Consider the following 18,786-nt stretch of genomic DNA (forward strand, 5'->3'; position numbering starts at 1 on the left):
GACGTCAACCGTTGTTACGTTTTTGGAACCCGAAATTCTTCCGAGAACTCCTTCCTAACCTAATTGTAATATTCCGAGCATTTTCCATGTTTCGACTTTTTCGATCCGGCGTACGGTTTGTCCTGCGCGGGTCCCGGCACAACATTTTCGATACAATATTCGTTTCGGTATATTAATAAAACCCGTATTTTCGATAAACGGGAGCTTTTTATTAAAGTATCCCAATTATCACTTCGTAGTACGTGTAACTGGGTGCTGAGACCAAGACCGCAGTACAAGCTGTACTGATTTGGATAATTATCCCGAAAACCGATACCGTTTGGATAAGTTTTTATAAATAAACGTACCATTTTATATCCGGAATGATCCAACGGGATACTAATTTTCCGTAATTATAAATAGCCTTTTACCGTATTTTATTTCGTATAAAAATCAATTGCAGATAGATAATTATATAATTTTACAGAGAAAAATCTTATATACATAAACTGTTCTAAGAATCAAACAGCAAAACGAAGGCGTTACCGATCTCTGTTTTTAAAGCTTGAGTAACCAAAACGAAGGATTTGAGGTGTTCTATCAGATTCTGAGCTTTATTTCACTGCAGAAATCAAGGGTATTTTTCTAAAAATTTATTTATTTTCGAATTTATTTTATTAAAAATATGAATTTTTGTTCGGATGATTGTTTGTATGATTTGATGATTGCATGTTGTAGAGCTTGTTTTCCTGATGATTTTCATATGTCATACGTCTGATTTGGAGTTCAATAACATGTTCAAATTTGAGTTTGATTTTCGAATTTCAAAATTAGGGTTTATAACCCGTATGAATGTTCTTAATTGAAATTTGGGGGTTTCTTATTATGTGATAGATTGATGATGTGTTATAGTGGGTTGTGTTCTCTGTGAAATTTGCAATCTAGTCGTATAAGTTTCATGAACCAACGAGGTCTGTAGAGAAGGGAGTTGTGTTTTGAAGTTTTCCGATGTTCGCCGGAAACTGGAAAACTTCACGGCCAAATTCCGGCCAACTCAGGGATTGTTAGGATGAATTGATTGCATGGTTGTGTTTCTGATGTTGTGTAGATGTGATCTGGAGGTGTTGGTGGGGTGAGGACGCCGGGAACGTGTTCTCCGGCGAACCCGACTGTTTTCCGGCGAAGAGCTGGAAAATTACAGTTTGGTACCCCAACTTTTGAAAACGATGCAGTTAGGTCCCTGAGGTTTGCAGACTTTGCAAATTTAGGATTCCTGTTTATAAAATGTTTAAAAATCATATTTCTTATTTTTTTTTATTATAAAAATTCGTTTTTAATTTCTGAAAATTCTGAAAATTATTATTTTAATTCCGAAAATTATTTTTAATTCACAAATAAATCTGAATTAATTAGTTAATTAATTTCAGTTAATTTTTAATTGATTAATTAGTCAATTAATTCGAAAATTAATTGATTAATTGATTTAATTAATTATTAATTGATTTTTAATTAATTATTTAATTAGATTTAATTATTAAAAATGATTTAAAAATTCTGAAAAATAGTTTCGAGCTTTAAAATATTATTCTAAATTATTTTCAAGGCTCGATAATTATTCTAAAATTGTTTCGGAGCCAGAATTGGCCAACCGAACCCTGTTTATTAACCCGAAATTGATCCAACGACCCGTTTTAATTCCGAAAAATGTTTTAAAAATTATTTTAAATACCCGAAAGCACATTTATGACCCGAGACTTCTTTATAAATGATATGTCATTGATTACGTGATGTATTATGTGTTATACGTGACCTGTTGTTTGACTATCGGTCTATATATTCGGTGTTTACTTCGTTATTGCATAGATTTCAATTCGTTAATCGGATTTGGGTAAAACGAAGGGTAGATAGAAGTGTGTGTTGAATAGAACTCTATGAGTTGATGATTGATAGATACTTATGATATGTGAGCAGAAAAGGCAAGACGTAGGAAAGGAAAACAGATAGTTGAAGAGTAAGACGGTTGTGATTGGAAGTCAGTGTAGAGTAGTAAGCTAATACCAGACAAGTGTTCTGAACTTTCTCGAGACATTGTAATTCTTGATAGTCTTGTTGACATTGCAAGTGCTTTGAAGCACGGAAACCTAAACCCTGATTTCAGTTATTGTTCTTGAGCCATGAACCATATTCTTTCTAAGCCATTGATTATTGTAAACCCAAACTCGAACCTCAAGTATACGATACTATTCTATAAATACATGCAAACAAAATCCCAAACACTGAACTGAATTACTTGTACATTCAACCATTGTATCCTATGCTTTGAGAGCCCAAATCTTTGAAACCCTGAAATATTGATTCTTTTGTTATCCAATTCTTTCATTACCCAGCGTTCAAGCTTTTAAACTACTTATTTGATCCTTACAAAGATTGAAAACCTTTCATTGTTAAACACTCATTGTTGTTAATGATTTTGGTTATTGTTTATTATTGTATATTCTGTTATTATGTTAGAATTGGATTATTTTTATAAAATTGTGGACCAGATTCGTGGTCAGACCATATAATGGTCAAGTTAGGCCAATGTGTGCCTTGGATCCAGTAGTTAGAGCAATGCTGTGTGCCTTGCTCGGGGTTAGTGCGTGACTGATCAGCAGCCTAACCTTGGCTTTTAAATTAAAAGTATAATATCCAATTCTAAATCATAATCCAATGTTCACTTGATATCATAATCATAGTCACCTGATGATCATTATTCTCAGTTTTGTCATTTTGACTTGCTGAGCTAGTTAGCTCATTTGTGCGATGTTGTTTATATTCTTTCCAGTTAAAAAGGAACCAGTTGGTAGCGAGGATCCCCAGTCCAGCGCGAGAGCTAGGGGTTCAGGTTGAGGAAGCTGAGCTAGTAGGCTTCTTTTGGGATAATTTAAGTTTGTAAAAGTTTGTATTAATGTTTGATACTCAGTGTGAGTTTGAAATAGTTGGGATTTGAACGGTTTGTAATATATTAGTGTGTTTGGCTTGTGTGCATACTTTAACCTGTTGCGGTCCGTGGTAGTTAATAAGTAGGGTCACTGCATATATTATTATTATCTTTATTATTGTTATAAGCAGGTTATAATTAAGATGTGTGTGTGGACCCCAAACTTCTAACCCGGGTTTGGAGGGCGCCACAGGTTTGGTATCAGAGCTACAGGTTATAAGTCACTGACACAAGCCTAGGATAACGGGAATGGGTAGAGGGTTAAGATTAGAAGTAAGGCATAGGATGAGAGAACGTTGAGAGGTTGAGTGCTTCGGTATATCAGGTATTAGTATAGTTTACGTTATGGAACGAGATTCTTATATTACGATATAATTTCAGATAGCAGAGATGGCCGACTCTTTTGTTCCCGTATCAGCTGATCACTCAGAGCCTTCAGTTGGAGCACCAGCATCGGATCCATGACCTGTGATTCCACCAGCATTGGCTATTCTACCTCCACCGGTGATGCAGCCCGTGCCACTGCAGGCTATTCCACCTCCAGGCATGAGGCCACCTGTCAGAGGACCCCCACCAGCTGATTCAGATTCCACTGGGCATTCAGTAGCGAGTGCCCCATTCCAGTCTACATTGCCCCCAGTTCCTTATTACCGGTATGAGGCTCTTCTATTGGAGCGTGATTCCTTGTTGGCTCAGATTAGAGAGTTACAGCATATCATCAGGACTACAGATGTTAATCGTGGTGTGAGGGAGCTTCGAGAGGAGATTCATGTGACCCGGAGGGTTCTTGAGGCTAGGTTACATGGAGCTACACTACCTGGCAGGGGCCCTGATGCACTGCTGGGCTGGGCTACTGAGGTGATGGAGGACTTTGAGAGGCTAGCAGGACCAGAGTTTCCTTGGAGCTGAGTTAGAGATTTTGAGATGAAGATGCTGAGTAGTGTTGTATGATTATGTAGTATGTACAGTAGTGTGTAGTGTGTATCAGAAGACTTTTGAGTTATATTTATAGACTAGCGATGCTGACTAGTGAGTAGGTTGTTGTACCTTTTTTGCTTTGACTTTCGAAGCGTCTTTACGCTTGTACTACCCTAAAACTTTTGATCTATATATATCAGTACCTTTTTCCTTTCCAACACTGTCATTTATTTTATTGCACCTGTTTTACTTTACCTTATTTATGGCACCAGTATACCCTGTGATACCCTGTACCCTGTTTTTTCTAACTGTTTATATTCTGTAAAGAAGCATGCAATTTACTTAGTTACAACTGTTTTCAAAAAGAGATATTCTTGTTTTCTAAAACTTTTCTTTTATGCAAATATTTGATTCAAAAGCTAAATAAATTGATTGATTCTTTACAGAAAATGCCTCCCAAAAGAAATACCCGCACCAACACCCAGAATGAAGAAACCAACAACAACAACAATAACAATCAAAATGATATAAACCAGAATGTGAACCCAGGACCCATGGACCCAGCAATAGCCCAGATTCTTCAAATCTTGGCCCAACAAACAGTTCACCTGGAACAACAACAGCAGAGACAGACCAATCCCCAGGTAACTTTCAAAACTTTTCAGGCAATAAACCCACCAAAATTCAAGGGTTCCTTAGAGCCAATTGAAGCAAATGTTTGGTTAAAGGAAATAGAAAAGGCATTTGCCTTAGTGAAAGTGAAAGATGAACAGAAGGTTGAGTTTGCAAGTTACTATCTGAAGAATGAGGCCACCTATTGGCGGGAAATGGTGAAGACATTGGAAGGCACAGATGTTATTAGTTGGGAAAGGTTCAAGGAATTGTTTTTAGAAAAGTATTTTCCTCAGTTTGTTCAGGATCAAATGGAGCTGAAATTTTTAGAGTTAAAGCAAGGGAATATGTCGGTAACAGATTATGAAGGGAAGTTTGAGGAATTGTCAAGGTATGTGCCGTCGTATGTTGATACTGATAGAAAGAAAGCTAAGAGATTCCAGCAAGGCTTGAAGCCATGGATCAGGGGGAAAGTAGCTATTTTTGAATTGGATACCTACGCCGGGGTTGTACAGAAAGCTATGATCGCAGAGACAGAGAGTGAGATGTTCCAGAAAGATAAGGAAAGCAAGAAAAGGAAAGTTGAGGGAAGTGAGGGTCAGTCACAAACAGGGAAGTTTCCAAATTTTAAGAAGGGCAAGTTTCAGCCAGGGAGAAATTTTAATTTTAGGAGACAAAATGCAGGAGACGGAGGCCAGGGCAATCGTCCAGCTAATGTGAATCCGCCGAATCAGTTGAGATTAACTTTTCCAGATTGTCAAGTATGTGGAAAGAAGCATGGAGGAGTTTGTAACAAGTTGAATGTGGTATGTTTTAAATGCAACTAGAAAGGGCATTACTCGAGGGAGTGCCGAAATCAGCCAGCAAATAAGGATCAGCCTATCCGGAATCCAACAGTGAAGGTTCCAGTCATTGGATTTACATGCTTTAAATGTGGGAAGCCAGGACATATGCCCAGGGATTGCAAGACACCAGCCCCAGTCAGTAATGCATTGAGGATTATGGGATCTACCCCAACAGTGAATGAGACTTCAAGGGCTAGAGTTTTTGACATGTCGGTGAAGGATGCGATCCAGGATACGGATGTCGTGGCAGGTACGCTTAATGTGAATTCTTTATGTGCCAAAGTGTTAATAGACTCGGGAGCAACTCGATCGTTTGTTTCACAAGATTTTGTTAGTAAATTAAACTATCCAGTTGAGTGCTTAAATGAAATAATGACTGTGGAATTAGCAAATCAAGAACGTGTAACTGTAAACCAAGTTTGTGGAAATTGTGAGATTGAGATTTCTGGTAGTAAGTTTTGTGTAGATTTGATACCATTTAAGTTAGGAGAATTTGATGTGATATTAGGGATGGATTGGTTATCTAAGCATGATGCTCAGATAGATTGTCGAAATAAGAAAGTAATGGTGAAAATGCCAGACGAAAGAATAGTAACGTTCAAGGGACAGAAGCAGGTAAAGAAGTTCTTAATGATGATTCAAGCCAAGAAGTTACTACGGCAAGGATGCGAGCATTTCGTAGCATACGTGATTGACAAAAGTCAGGAGCCAGCAAAACTTGAAGATATCCCAGTAGTGAATGAATTTCCAGACGTATTTCCCGACGAATTGCCAGGACTTCCTCCAGATAGAGAAATTGAATTTGCGATCGACTTAGCACCTGGAACAGAACCAGTATCCAAAGCCCCGTACAGAATGGCGCCTGTTGAGATGAAAGAGCTAGCAAAGCAATTGCAGGAATTGTTAGAAAAAGGAGTAATCAAACCCAGCGTATCCCCGTGGGGAGCCCCGGTATTATTTGTCAAGAAGAAAGATGGAAGCATGAGACTGTGCATTGACTATAGGGAACTCAACAAGCTGACAATCAAGAACAAGTATCCGTTACCCAGAATCGATGATCTGTTTGACCAATTGAAGGGAGCCAAGTACTTCTCCAAAATTGATTTAAGATCGGGATATCATCAACTAAAGATCAAGCCAGAAGATATACCAAAGACAGCTTTCAGAACAAGGTATGGACATTACGAGTTTTTAGTGATGTCTTTTGGATTGACCAACGCCCCAGCAGCGTTTATGGACCTGATGAACAGAATTTTCAAGAAATATTTGGACAAGTTCGTTATAGTATTTATAGACGATATTTTGATCTATTCAAAGACGGAGGAGGATCATGCGGAACATTTAAGGACAACTTTGGAGATTTTAAGGAAAAAGAAGTTATATGCTAAATTGTCGAAGTGTGAGTTTTGGCTACAAGAAGTTCAGTTCTTAGGACACATAGTCAGTAGCGAAGGGATCAAAGTGGACCCAGCAAAGATCGAGGCAATTACGAATTGGAAAAGACCGAGAACACCCACTGAGGTAAGAAGTTTCTTGGGATTGGCAGGATATTATCGACGATTCGTTCAGAATTTCTCAAGGATTGCCACACCATTAACAAAGCTTACACGAAAGAATGAAAAGTTTATATGGAATGACAAGTGCGAAGAAAGTTTTCAGGAATTGAAGCGGAGATTAATCACAACACCTGTTTTGTCACTTCCAGACAATCAAGGGAATTTCGTAATTTATAGCGATGCTTCCTACAAAGGATTAGGATGTGTTCTTATGCAGCACGACAAGGTGATTGCGTATGCGTCAAGGCAATTGAAACCACACGAACAAAAGTATCCTACTCATGACTTGGAGCTAGCAGCTATAGTTTTTGCTTTGAAGATTTGGAGACATTATTTGTATGGAGAAAAGTGTGAGATTTTCACGGATCACAAAAGTTTGAAATATATATTTACCCAGAAGGAACTTAATATGAGGCAAAGGAGATGGTTAGAATTGATCAAGGATTATGATTGCTCGATTAATTATCATCCCGGTAAGGCGAATGTGGTGGCAGACGCATTAAGTCGGAAGGAAAAGTTAAATGAATTATCAGTACCTGAAGATATATATAAGGAATTTCAGAAATTGGAATTGGAAATTAGAGTTTGCGAGCCTGAGAAAGCGAAAGTGTACAGTATGACTTTCCAGCCGGAGTTGTTGGAGAAAATAAAGAAATGTCAGAAAGATGTAATGGATCAAGATATAAATCGTTTGATAGGTGAAGAATTATGCACGCAGAAGGATGATCAAGGCATTTTGAGATTTTCATCTAGAATCTGGATTCCACCAGTGACGGAGTTAAAGAATGAAATTTTACAAGAAGCACATAGTTCAAGATATTCCATCCATCCAGGGAGTACCAAAATGTACAGAGATTTAAAGAAGAATTATTGGTGGCCAGATATGAAGAGGGAAATTGCGGAATGGGTTAGCAAATGTTATACCTGTCAGAGAGTTAAAGCAGAGCATCAAAGACCAAGCGGATTGCTACAGCCATTGAAGATTCCAGAGTGGAAGTGGGAACATATTACCATGGATTTCATAGTTGGATTACCAAGGACAAGAGCTAATCATGATGCCATTTGGGTTATAGTGGATAGACTTACCAAGTCAGCTCATTTTCTGCCTAGAAATGAAAGATTTTCGCTCGACAAGTTGGTCCATATGTACCTAAAAGAAATTGTAGTTCGTCATGGAGTTCCAGTGTCTATCGTATCTGATCGAGATCCAAGGTTTAATTCAAGATTCTGGAAGAGTTTTCAAGAATGTTTGGGAACAAGACTGAATATGAGTACAACTTATCACCCCCAAACGGATGGCCAAAGTGAAAGAACGATCCAGACAATCGAGGATATGTTACGTGTTTGTGCTATTGATTTCAAAGGAAGTTGGGACGAACATTTGCCCCTGGTAGAATTTGCTTATAACAACAGTTATCACGCCAGCATTGGGATGCCACCTTATGAAGCCCTTTATGGACGCAAATGTAGATCTCCATTATATTGGAATGAAGTAGGAGAACGCAAAATACTCGGACCTGAATTGGTGCAACAGACAAAGGAAGTTGTTGAAATTATGCAGAAGAGATTAATAGCCGCACAAAATCGTCAGAGGAGATATGCAGACCAGTCAAGGAAAGACATGGAATTTGAAGAAGGGAGCTTGGTATTATTGAAAGTATCACCGTGGAAAGGACTAACGAGGTTTGGGAAGAAAGGGAAGCTAAGCCCAAGATATGTCGGACCTTTTGAGATCCTAAAGCGCGTTGGCAAAGTAGCTTACGAATTGGCGTTACCTCCGCACATGGAGCACATTCACAATGTTTTTCATGTATCGATGCTCAAGAAATATAATCCAGACTCCAGGCATATAATAGAATATGAGCTAATAGAGCTTCAGGCAGATTTATCATATGTAGAGAGTCCGATAGAGATTCTAGAGGCAAGAGAGAAAGTATTGAGAAATAAAGTGGTAAAGTTAGTAAGAGTATTGTGGAGAAACCCAAAGGTTGAAGAGTCAACCTGGGAGTTAGAAAGTGATATGAGAGAAAAGTACCCTCATTCATTTTCTTAGAAGATTCTGAGGACAGAATCCTTTTAAGGGGGGAAGGATGTAATATCCGGGATATATCGTGTAATTATTTTTGCTATTATACAATTATTATGTGTGTTCAGTATATATTCTGTGAGTTAATTGTTAAGTGTTACCTGTACTTGAATATTCAAAAATAATATTAATTGAGTATTTTAATTTTTATATGTCCAAAATAAAATATAGATAATTGTCATATCTTCCTAATTATTTTTATGTTGGTTTATGGATTTATAAGAATCATATGAAATTTCTAAAATCTTTTTCCGGGTAATTAAAATTTATTTTATAAAAACGGGAACCAACCGACGTCAACCGTTGTTACATTTTTGGAACCCGAAATTCTTCCGAGAACTCCTTCCTAACCTAATTGTAATATTCCGAGCATTTTCCATGTTTTGACTTTTTCGATCCGGCGTACGGTTTGTCCTGCGCGGGTCCCGGCACAACATTTTCGATACAATATTCGTTTCGGTATATTAATAAAACCCGTATTTTCGATAAACGGGAGCTTTTTATTAAACTATCCCAATTATCACTTCGTAGTACGTGTAACTGGGTGCTGAGACCAAGACCGCAGTACAAGCTGTACTGATTTGGATAATTATCCCGAAAACCGATACCGTTTGGATCAGTTTTTATAAATAAACGTACCATTTTATATCCGGAATGATCCAATGGGATACTAATTTTCCGTAATTATAAATAGCCTTTTACCGTATTTTATTTCGTATAAAAATCAATTGCAGACAGATAATTATATAATTTTACAAAGAAAAATCTTATATACATAAACTGTTCTAAGAATCAAACAGCAAAACGAAGGCGTTACCGATCTCTGTTTTTAAAGCTTGAGTAACCAAAACGAAGGATTTGAGGTGTTCTATCAGATTCTGAGCTTTATTTCACTGCAGAAATCAAGGGTATTTTTCTAAAAATTTATTTATTTTCGAATTTATTTTATTAAAAATATGAATTTTTGTTCGGATGATTGTTTGTATGATTTGATGATTGCATGTTGTAGAGTTAGGTTTCCTGATGATTTTCATATGTCATACGTCTGATTTGGAGTTCAATAACATGTTCAAATTTGAGTTTGATTTTCGAATTTCAAAATTAGGGTTTATAACCCGTATGAATGTTCTTAATTGAAATTTGGGGGTTTCTTATTATGTGATAGATTGATGATGTGTTATAGTGGGTTGTGTTCTCTGTGAAATTTGCAATCTAGTCGTATAAGTTTCATGAACCAACGAGGTCTGTAGAGAAGGGAGTTGTGTTTTGAAGTTTTCCGATGTTCGCCGGAAACTGGAAAACTTCACGGCCAAATTCCGGCCAACTCAGGGATTGTTAGGATGAATTGATTGCATGGTTGTGTTTCTGATGTTGTGTAGATGTGATCTGGAGGTGTTGGTGGGGTGAGGACGCCAGGAACGTGTTCTCCGGCGAACCCGACTGTATTCCGGCGAAGAGCTGGAAAATTACAGTTTGGTACCCCAACTTTTGAAAACGATGCAGTTAGGTCCCTGAGGTTTGCAGACTTTGCAAATTTAGGATTCCTGTTTATAAAATGTTTAAAAATCATATTTCTTATTTATTTTTATTATAAAAATTCGTTTTTAATTTCTGAAAATTCTGAAAATTATTTTTAATTCACAAATAAATCTGAATTAATTAGTTAATTAATTTCAGTTAATTTTTAATTGATTAATTAGTCAATTAATTCGAAAATTAATTGATTAATTGATTTAATTAATTATTAATTGATTTTTATTTATTTATTTAATTAGATTTAATTATTAAAAATGATTTAAAAATTCTGAAAAATAGTTTCGAGCTTTAAAATATTATTCTAAATTATTTTCAAGGCTCGATAATTATTCTAAAATTGTTTCGGAGCCAGAATTGGCCAACCGAACCCTGTTTATTAACCCGAAATTGATCCAACGACCCGTTTTAATTCCGAAAAATGTTTTAAAAATTATTTAAATACCCGAAAGCACATTTATGACCCGAGACTTCTTTATAAATGATATGTCATTGATTACGTGATGTATTATGTGTTATACGTGACCTGTTGTTTGACTATCGGTCTATATATTCGGTGTTTACTTCGTTATTGCATAGATTTCAATCCGTTAATCGGATTTGGGTAAAACGAAGGGTAGATAGAAGTGTGTGTTGAATAGAACTCTATCAGTTGATGATTGATAGATACTTATGATATGTGAGCAGAAAAGGCAAGACGTAGGAAAGGAAAACAGATAGTTGAAGAGTAAGACGGTTGTGATTGGAAGTCAGTGCAGAGTAGTAAGCTAATACCAGGCAAGTGTTCTGAACTTTCTCGAGACATTGTAATTCTTGATAGTCTTGTTGACATTGCAAGTGCTTTGAAACACGGAAACCTAAACCCTGATTTCAGTTATTGTTCTTGAGCCATGAACCATATTCTTTCTAAGCCATTGATTATTGTAAACCCAAACTCGAACCTCAAGTATACGATACTATTCCATAAATACATGCAAACAAAATCCCAAACACTGAACTGAATTACTTGTACATTCAACCATTGTATCCTATGCTTTGAGAGCCCAAATCTTTGAAACCCTGAAATATTGATTCTTTTGTTATCCAATTCTTTCATTACCCAGCGTTCAAGCTTTTAAACTACTTATTTGATCCTTACAAAGATTGAAAACCTTTCATTGTTAAACACTCATTGTTGTTAATGATTTTGGTTATTGTTTATTATTGCATATTCTGTTATTATGTTAGAATTGGATTGTTTTTATAAAATTGTGGACCAGATTCGTGGTCAGACCATATAATGGTCAAGTTAGGCCAATGTGTGCCTTGGATCCAGTAGTTAGAGCAATGCTGTGTGCCTTGCTCGGGGTTAGTGCGTGACTGATCAGCAGCCTAACCTTGGCTTTTAAATTAAAAGTATAATATCCAATTCTAAATCATAATCCAATGTTCACTTGATATCATAATCATAGTCACCTGATGATCATTATTCTCAGTTTTGTCATTGTGACTTGCTGAGCTAGTTAGCTCATTTGTGCAATGTTGTTTATATTCTTTCCAGTTAAAAAGGAACCAGTTGGTAAAGAGGATCCCCAGTCCAGCACGAGAGCTAGAGGTTCAGGTTGAGAAAGCTGAGCTAGTAGGCTTCTTTTGGAATAATTTAAGTTTGTAAAAGTTTGTAATAATGTTTAATACTCAGTTTGAATTTAAAATAGTTGGGATTTGAACGGTTTGTAATATATTAGTGTGTTTGGCTTGTGTGCATACTTTAACCTGTTGCGGTCCGTGGTAGTTGATAAGTAGGGTCATTGCATATATTATTATTATCTTTATTATTGTTATAAGCAGGTTATAATTAAGGTGTGTGTGTGGACCCCAAACTTCTGACCCGGGTTTGGAGGGCGCCACAGTGCGCCTAAGCCTGGCCATCTTCTTGCTTAACTGCCATGGTTAGATTAAAACAAAACATATGAGTATAAAACTCAGCAAGTAATTATAAAGCAGTTCTATAATATGAAATCCACAATTTACTTTACCAAACTCAGGGCATTCTACTTTATCAGTTCAAGGTGGCAGATTCCCATCTTTCGGGTTATGAAGGAAAAATGTGGGGCTTTCAAGGAATAGGGCTCGAAGCAGGGTGAAAGCCGACATTCATCACAAATCATTAAAGGATCAAAACAGATCTTTCAGAAAGGAAAGCAACAATATCTCACTATATGGAATCAATTATATGATCAACAGATTAAAATCAGGGTTCACGAGCTTTAAGCTTCACAATATCACAACCAACTCTTTAAACAACAATATAAACCATTTTTCATTTTCAAGAATCAATTTCTGAACAGGAAATTTCAGTTTCATTTTAAGTAATCAATATAGAACCCTTGATTGGACCACTTTATCTTTTTATTTCATTTTAATACGGGTGATCAGCCCGTACCGACCTCCATCCGGTCTTTAAGGTACCATAAGACATAATTTCAGCCTTAAACTGGACTAGCCCCGCTAGCCTCTTACAATGATTGGACTAATCCCACTAGCCTCTTACATCCAATCCAATCCATCAAGAATTCGTTTAGAAAACCTTGAGTTGGAAAAAAAGTAGGTTTTCTAAATTCATTTTATCATTACCAAGAATATGAAATCATCTGGACTCTTTCAAGTCGAAACTCATTCTTAGATTCAATTTCAAGAATTCAAAGTTAAGGAAATGAATCAAGGATATACAAGATGAAATTCTAGGGGTTTTGAATCAATGATAACAAGGTACTTAAGTTAAAAGAATCAGACTATTCCAAAGATCAATAGGGGAGATGGTGATCAAAGAATATGGAATCATTACAAGGGGTTCGTAAAGGTAATTATAGGGTTGTAATAGTTCAAGGTATAACAAATAATTTGAGCATAAAAGATAGGTTACCAAAGGGTTGAATCAATAAACTTCTCAGTAATAGTTTTGCAAGATCAAAGACAGGGTATCTCAAATCAATAACAGGGTTTCATTATTTTATCAGTTCAATACTCTACATGGTATGAACAACATTCTCGTTATAACTATTTACACAAGTAATTAGAGTTACTTGCCTGAATTCGCTTTCCTATTTCATAAAGGTTGAACTACTGCCACCTAGTATACCTTTCCCTTTCCAAGCCTGAATGCCCTCACGTTCCGAATCTACAATCAAAACCAAAACCTCAATCAGTTTCTTAACTCTCGTTTTCGGAACGTTCACTCAATACCATAGTCCGATTATAATCCTGACTCGAACTATACGAGTATAGCTTATATACACACATGCACATATCACATAACACATTCTTTTCTCATAGCCTTTATCTCTATATATACTCGATCACCAACTTATACTCGCTAAATCTTGACTATTCTCCAAATCAAACATTTATAACTTATACGAACACACAATTTCATTCATATCTAATTACTTACGACCATAGATATCACTTATAGCTTTTAAAATCAATCAACTCATTTTCCCTTTTTTCTTTTATCCTTAATTCGAACTAAAACAATAATCCAACAAGCAAAATCAAAAAATTTCACATATAAACACTCAATCATTCTATCAATTGCCAAAAATCATATTTTGACCTTTAATTCCTATGGCCTATTTGGCCTTAACACTTATCACAATCAAGAATCAAACATGCAAAACCCTTATTTGACTTGCATCAAGTATAGCATTCCAAAGTAGTGTAATTTCATTCTTACAACTCATTTAAACTCATAATTCATACGTAATCATGGATGATCACTCAATTTAACACTTAGTTCAACTTAATCAAGTAGAAGCATTCGAAATTTCCAAGAATCACAACATGCATGCATCAATTTGGACTTTTAACCATAACTTATTCTCATTACACTAACAATTATAAAAACAATTATCAATAAGTCATTCATATCAACAAAATCAACATGATTTTCCAAGAAAAATAAGAACCAATCGGCCTCTTCTAAGAATTCTAACATGCAAACTCAATTTCGAACTTTTGCATCTTAATCACACTAATCTTTTAATCACTAAGCTAGATTAACATCCATTTCCAAAAAAAATCAACTTAGTAACTTGTAAACTACAAAACCATTCGGGCTTTCATCAAAATACCATATGCAAACACAAATATTTGATTTAAAGATACTAGAGCTCAGTTTTTAACATCATTGCTCACCACCGGTTCACCGTAGTTCATCACCGGTGGCGGTGCCATATCCGTGGTGCCCCCATTCGGGGGTTTCCAACCATCAACCACCAATTTTCTCAAGTAATACACACATGCAAACACATATCTTCACTCTAAATCATTTAAAAACACAAACCCTTTTGTTTTCATGAAAACCGAATTCAAAACCACCAAATCCAACTTTGGATTTTCTCAAAAACTTGAAGATAGTGACATGCATGTATGTATATAGGTAGATAACACAAAATCTCACACAATCATGGTTCTATAACCGAAAAAAGTGAAGAACAAGTGAGAGATTGAAGAGAGAGTGTACCGAGAGTGAGAGAGAGAGAGAAATCCCGAGAGGGATGAAGAAATGAGAGAAAAAGAAAGAGAAGAGAGAAGCTCGGGTGAAAAATAAAGAAAAGAGGAGGTGGGTGTGATTATATACTACCAAGGGAGGGGTAGTATGGTAATTTGGTATCTCATTTCTGATTCACTTTTTATTCTTAAAAGAAAACGAATTTAATCTGCAAAAATCTCTATCGGAAAAGATGAATTTGATACGAATGATAATTTTAAAACGTGAATCTCGAAATTAGCTTTCCAACCATTACTCATAATAAGATTTTGAGCGTACGGTTGATTTTATACGATTTTTACAAGTTTGTGCTAATAATAACACTTTATCACATAAAAATCAATTTAAAATGCAACGATCACCAAATAAATCCGTCCATCATTTTTAGAAAGTCTACAGGATTATTACGAAGATAACAGAACAAATCTCATGCAGTTATCTTACTCAGATGATTTTATAAAAATGCGCGAAGGTTAAATAAACCTTTATTTAAATCAAACAATTCCCTTAAATTCATAAAAATGTCAACAGATCACGTAATCATGCATACAGAAAAGCAAGCACATATACGAATACATCACAACTCATATCTGATCATAGAAATTATCCTTCTTTAATATTATCCCTTTTTACGCGTTCCGGATCACGTTCTGCCTGACGGCCCGACGCTCAGCGTTTCAATTACGCTTCTCGTTATCATTATCGACCGACACGTCACTAGGAAGAAATACTTCATTTAAACATCCATTTCACACAATCATACATATTTCGCATTTCATATACTTTTAAATCCTTATTAGGACGGGTTCCGTTCTACCCGACGGCCCGACATCACAGCTTAACTCCTAAGCTGACTCTTTAAATTGGAACGCTTTTACTTACGTTCCTAGATTCTAATATACAGTAACGACAATTAAACAACACTTAATCACATAATTATAATCACTTCACATAAAACATACTTTATTGACTTAATTACGTCAAAAAATTCTCAGTCGTCATAATCTACCCTCCTTAAAAGGATTATGTCCCCAGAATCTGGTCTAAGCAAATAGATGGGGATACTTTTCTTTCATTTCGCTTTCTAATTTCCAAGTCGATTCTTCAACTAGTGGATATCTCCACAATACTCTAACTAGAGGTACAACTTTATTTCTAAGTGTCCTCTCCTTTCGGTCCAAAATTCGAACTGGCTGTTCCACATAAGACAAATCTGGTTGGATTTCCACTGGTTCCAACTCGATCACATGGCTCGCATCAACATTATACTTCTTCAGAAGAGATACATGGTATACATTATGTAGATGTTGCATTTGCGGAGGTAGCGCCAATTCATATGCCACCTTCCCAACTCGTCACAGTACTTCAAATGGTCCAATATACCTAGGACTCAACTTTCCTTTCTTCCCGAATCGAGATAAACCTTTCCAAGGAGATATCTTTAGCAAGACTTTATCTCCAGGTCCAAATTGCACATCTTTTCATTCTTGGTTTGCGTACTTTATTTGTCGATCTTGGGCTGCAACTAATCTTTTTCGAATCATTTCTACCTTTTCCTTTGTTTATTGAACCAGCTCTGGGCCAATTAATTTGCGCTCACCAACCTCGTCCCAATATGCAGGGGACCTACATTTTCTTCCATACAACGATTCATAAGGCGGCATGCCAATACTCGCGTGATAACTGTTGTTGTAGGAAAACTCAATTAACGGCAAATGATCTTCCCAATTTCCTTTGAAATTTATTACGCAGGTTCGCAACATATCTTCAATGGTCTGAATTATCCTTTCACTTTGTCCGTCCGTCTGCGGATGGTAGGCCGTACTCATTTTCAGCTTAGTTCCAAATGATCATGGAATTGTCTCCAAAATCTCGAGTTAAACCTTAGATCTCTATCAGACACGATAGATACAGGGACTCCGTGACGCATCACAATCTCATCCAAATATAATTTGACCAACTTTTCCAACGAAAATCTTTCATTTATCGGCAAGAAATGTGCTGACTTCTGTTGGATTTTAATCGCAGCGGAGGCATGGTAAAACACTTTTTACACATATAAAATCCAAATAAAAGCATATAAATCGTGATTAAAACATAGGGATCGATTACTAACCTTTAATATGCGATCCAAAAGCAACGATTCGAGATCCTTAGCAGCTGCTCCTCAAACGTGAAGCACTCCACCGGTATCCACCAAGAAAACGACGTTAAGGAGGAGGAGGAGGTGGAGAGAATTAGGTTTTATAAAATTTTGGGGTTAGAATAAAAATAGGGTTTATAATAGTATATTTATAGGCAAAATTTTCAGCTGAAATTTTCCCATAAATATTATTATTATTATCCCATTTATCATTCTCATTAATAATTAAAACACCTTTTAATTATTAATCCTTTTTCTAAACACTTTAGAAATAATTCTCTCTCTTGATTTAATTTCCAAAAAATTAAATCCTTAATTAATAATATTAAGAACTTTTCTTAATTAATTTATAATCAATTAAATCTCATTTAATCAATTATTAAATTTTCCAATTAATTATTTATTTCACAAATAAATAATTATTAGCCATTATTAATTAATTCCTCCACCATTAAATCATTCTCTTTTTATGGTGTGACCCTGTAGGTTCAATATTAAACCGGTAATAGAAATAAATAATAATAAAACTATTTTATCATTATTTATATAAATTCTCTAATTTATTAAATATGATTAATTAATCACATTTATTCTACATCGTGAGGGATACTTCTCAGCATATCGCGACTATCCGGATAATATGAATTCACTGCTTAGAATACCAAGAACCTATTCAGTGAATAGTTACTGTACAATAAACTCCTTCTACCCTACAATGTCCCGATTAAATACAAGGCATGGATCTCGTGTCAAGCCTATCTAATTTAATCACTTGCTTACCATTTACTATGCTTAGTTCTATGCAAATTAGAAACTCCTTTCTAATTTCATTCACTCTGGCCAGAGATTCCTGAACTAGCATAAGTGGATCAGCCTTGAACATTCGCTTTCTTCACTGGAAGGGGTAGATCCTTTATTGATCATACACTATCTTCGTGTACAAATTTCTATACCTAGTAGAGCCCTAATAATTGTCCCTGGAGACTAAGAACTAAACCAAAGTATAGTTCAGTGTACACAAGATGACTATGATGACCTCAAGTCTAAGAATACTTGTACAACTATCACTATGTGAACAACTGCTGACACGTGAGTGAACTCCATCAGTTGTTCAGCTGTGCGAGTCATGTTCAGTGAACTTATTCTATAATAAGCACCTACATACTAGCTCTAGTGTCACCACACAAATATCTATGAGAACAGACATCCTTCATAATAAAGCAAGCATAGTATGTACCGATCTTTGCGGATTATTAATTACCAGTTAGTAATCCTACGACCAGGAACTATTTAAGTTTAGAGTTATCATCTTTTAGGTCTCACTATTATGATCTCATCATAATCCATAAAAAGCTTTACTCTAAACTATGGTATATGTTAGATATATTTGATAATGTCATGGCTAATATGTCTTATGTTTAGCTTTCAGATCTTGTGTGAACATGATAGATCAGTACTTAACTATTGATCAGTACTTATACTGGAAGTCAGGACTTAAGGATATCAGTACTTATATTATCAGGAGATAATCATCAGAAGATAGATATCAGAACTTAAGTGCTGAAGGACAATCAGATAAGGACAGTAGCTGATTAAAGGAAAGAAG

This window comes from Apium graveolens, chromosome 2 (assembly GCF_009905375.1).
Source record: "Apium graveolens cultivar Ventura chromosome 2, ASM990537v1, whole genome shotgun sequence".
NCBI lineage: Eukaryota > Viridiplantae > Streptophyta > Magnoliopsida > Apiales > Apiaceae > Apium > Apium graveolens.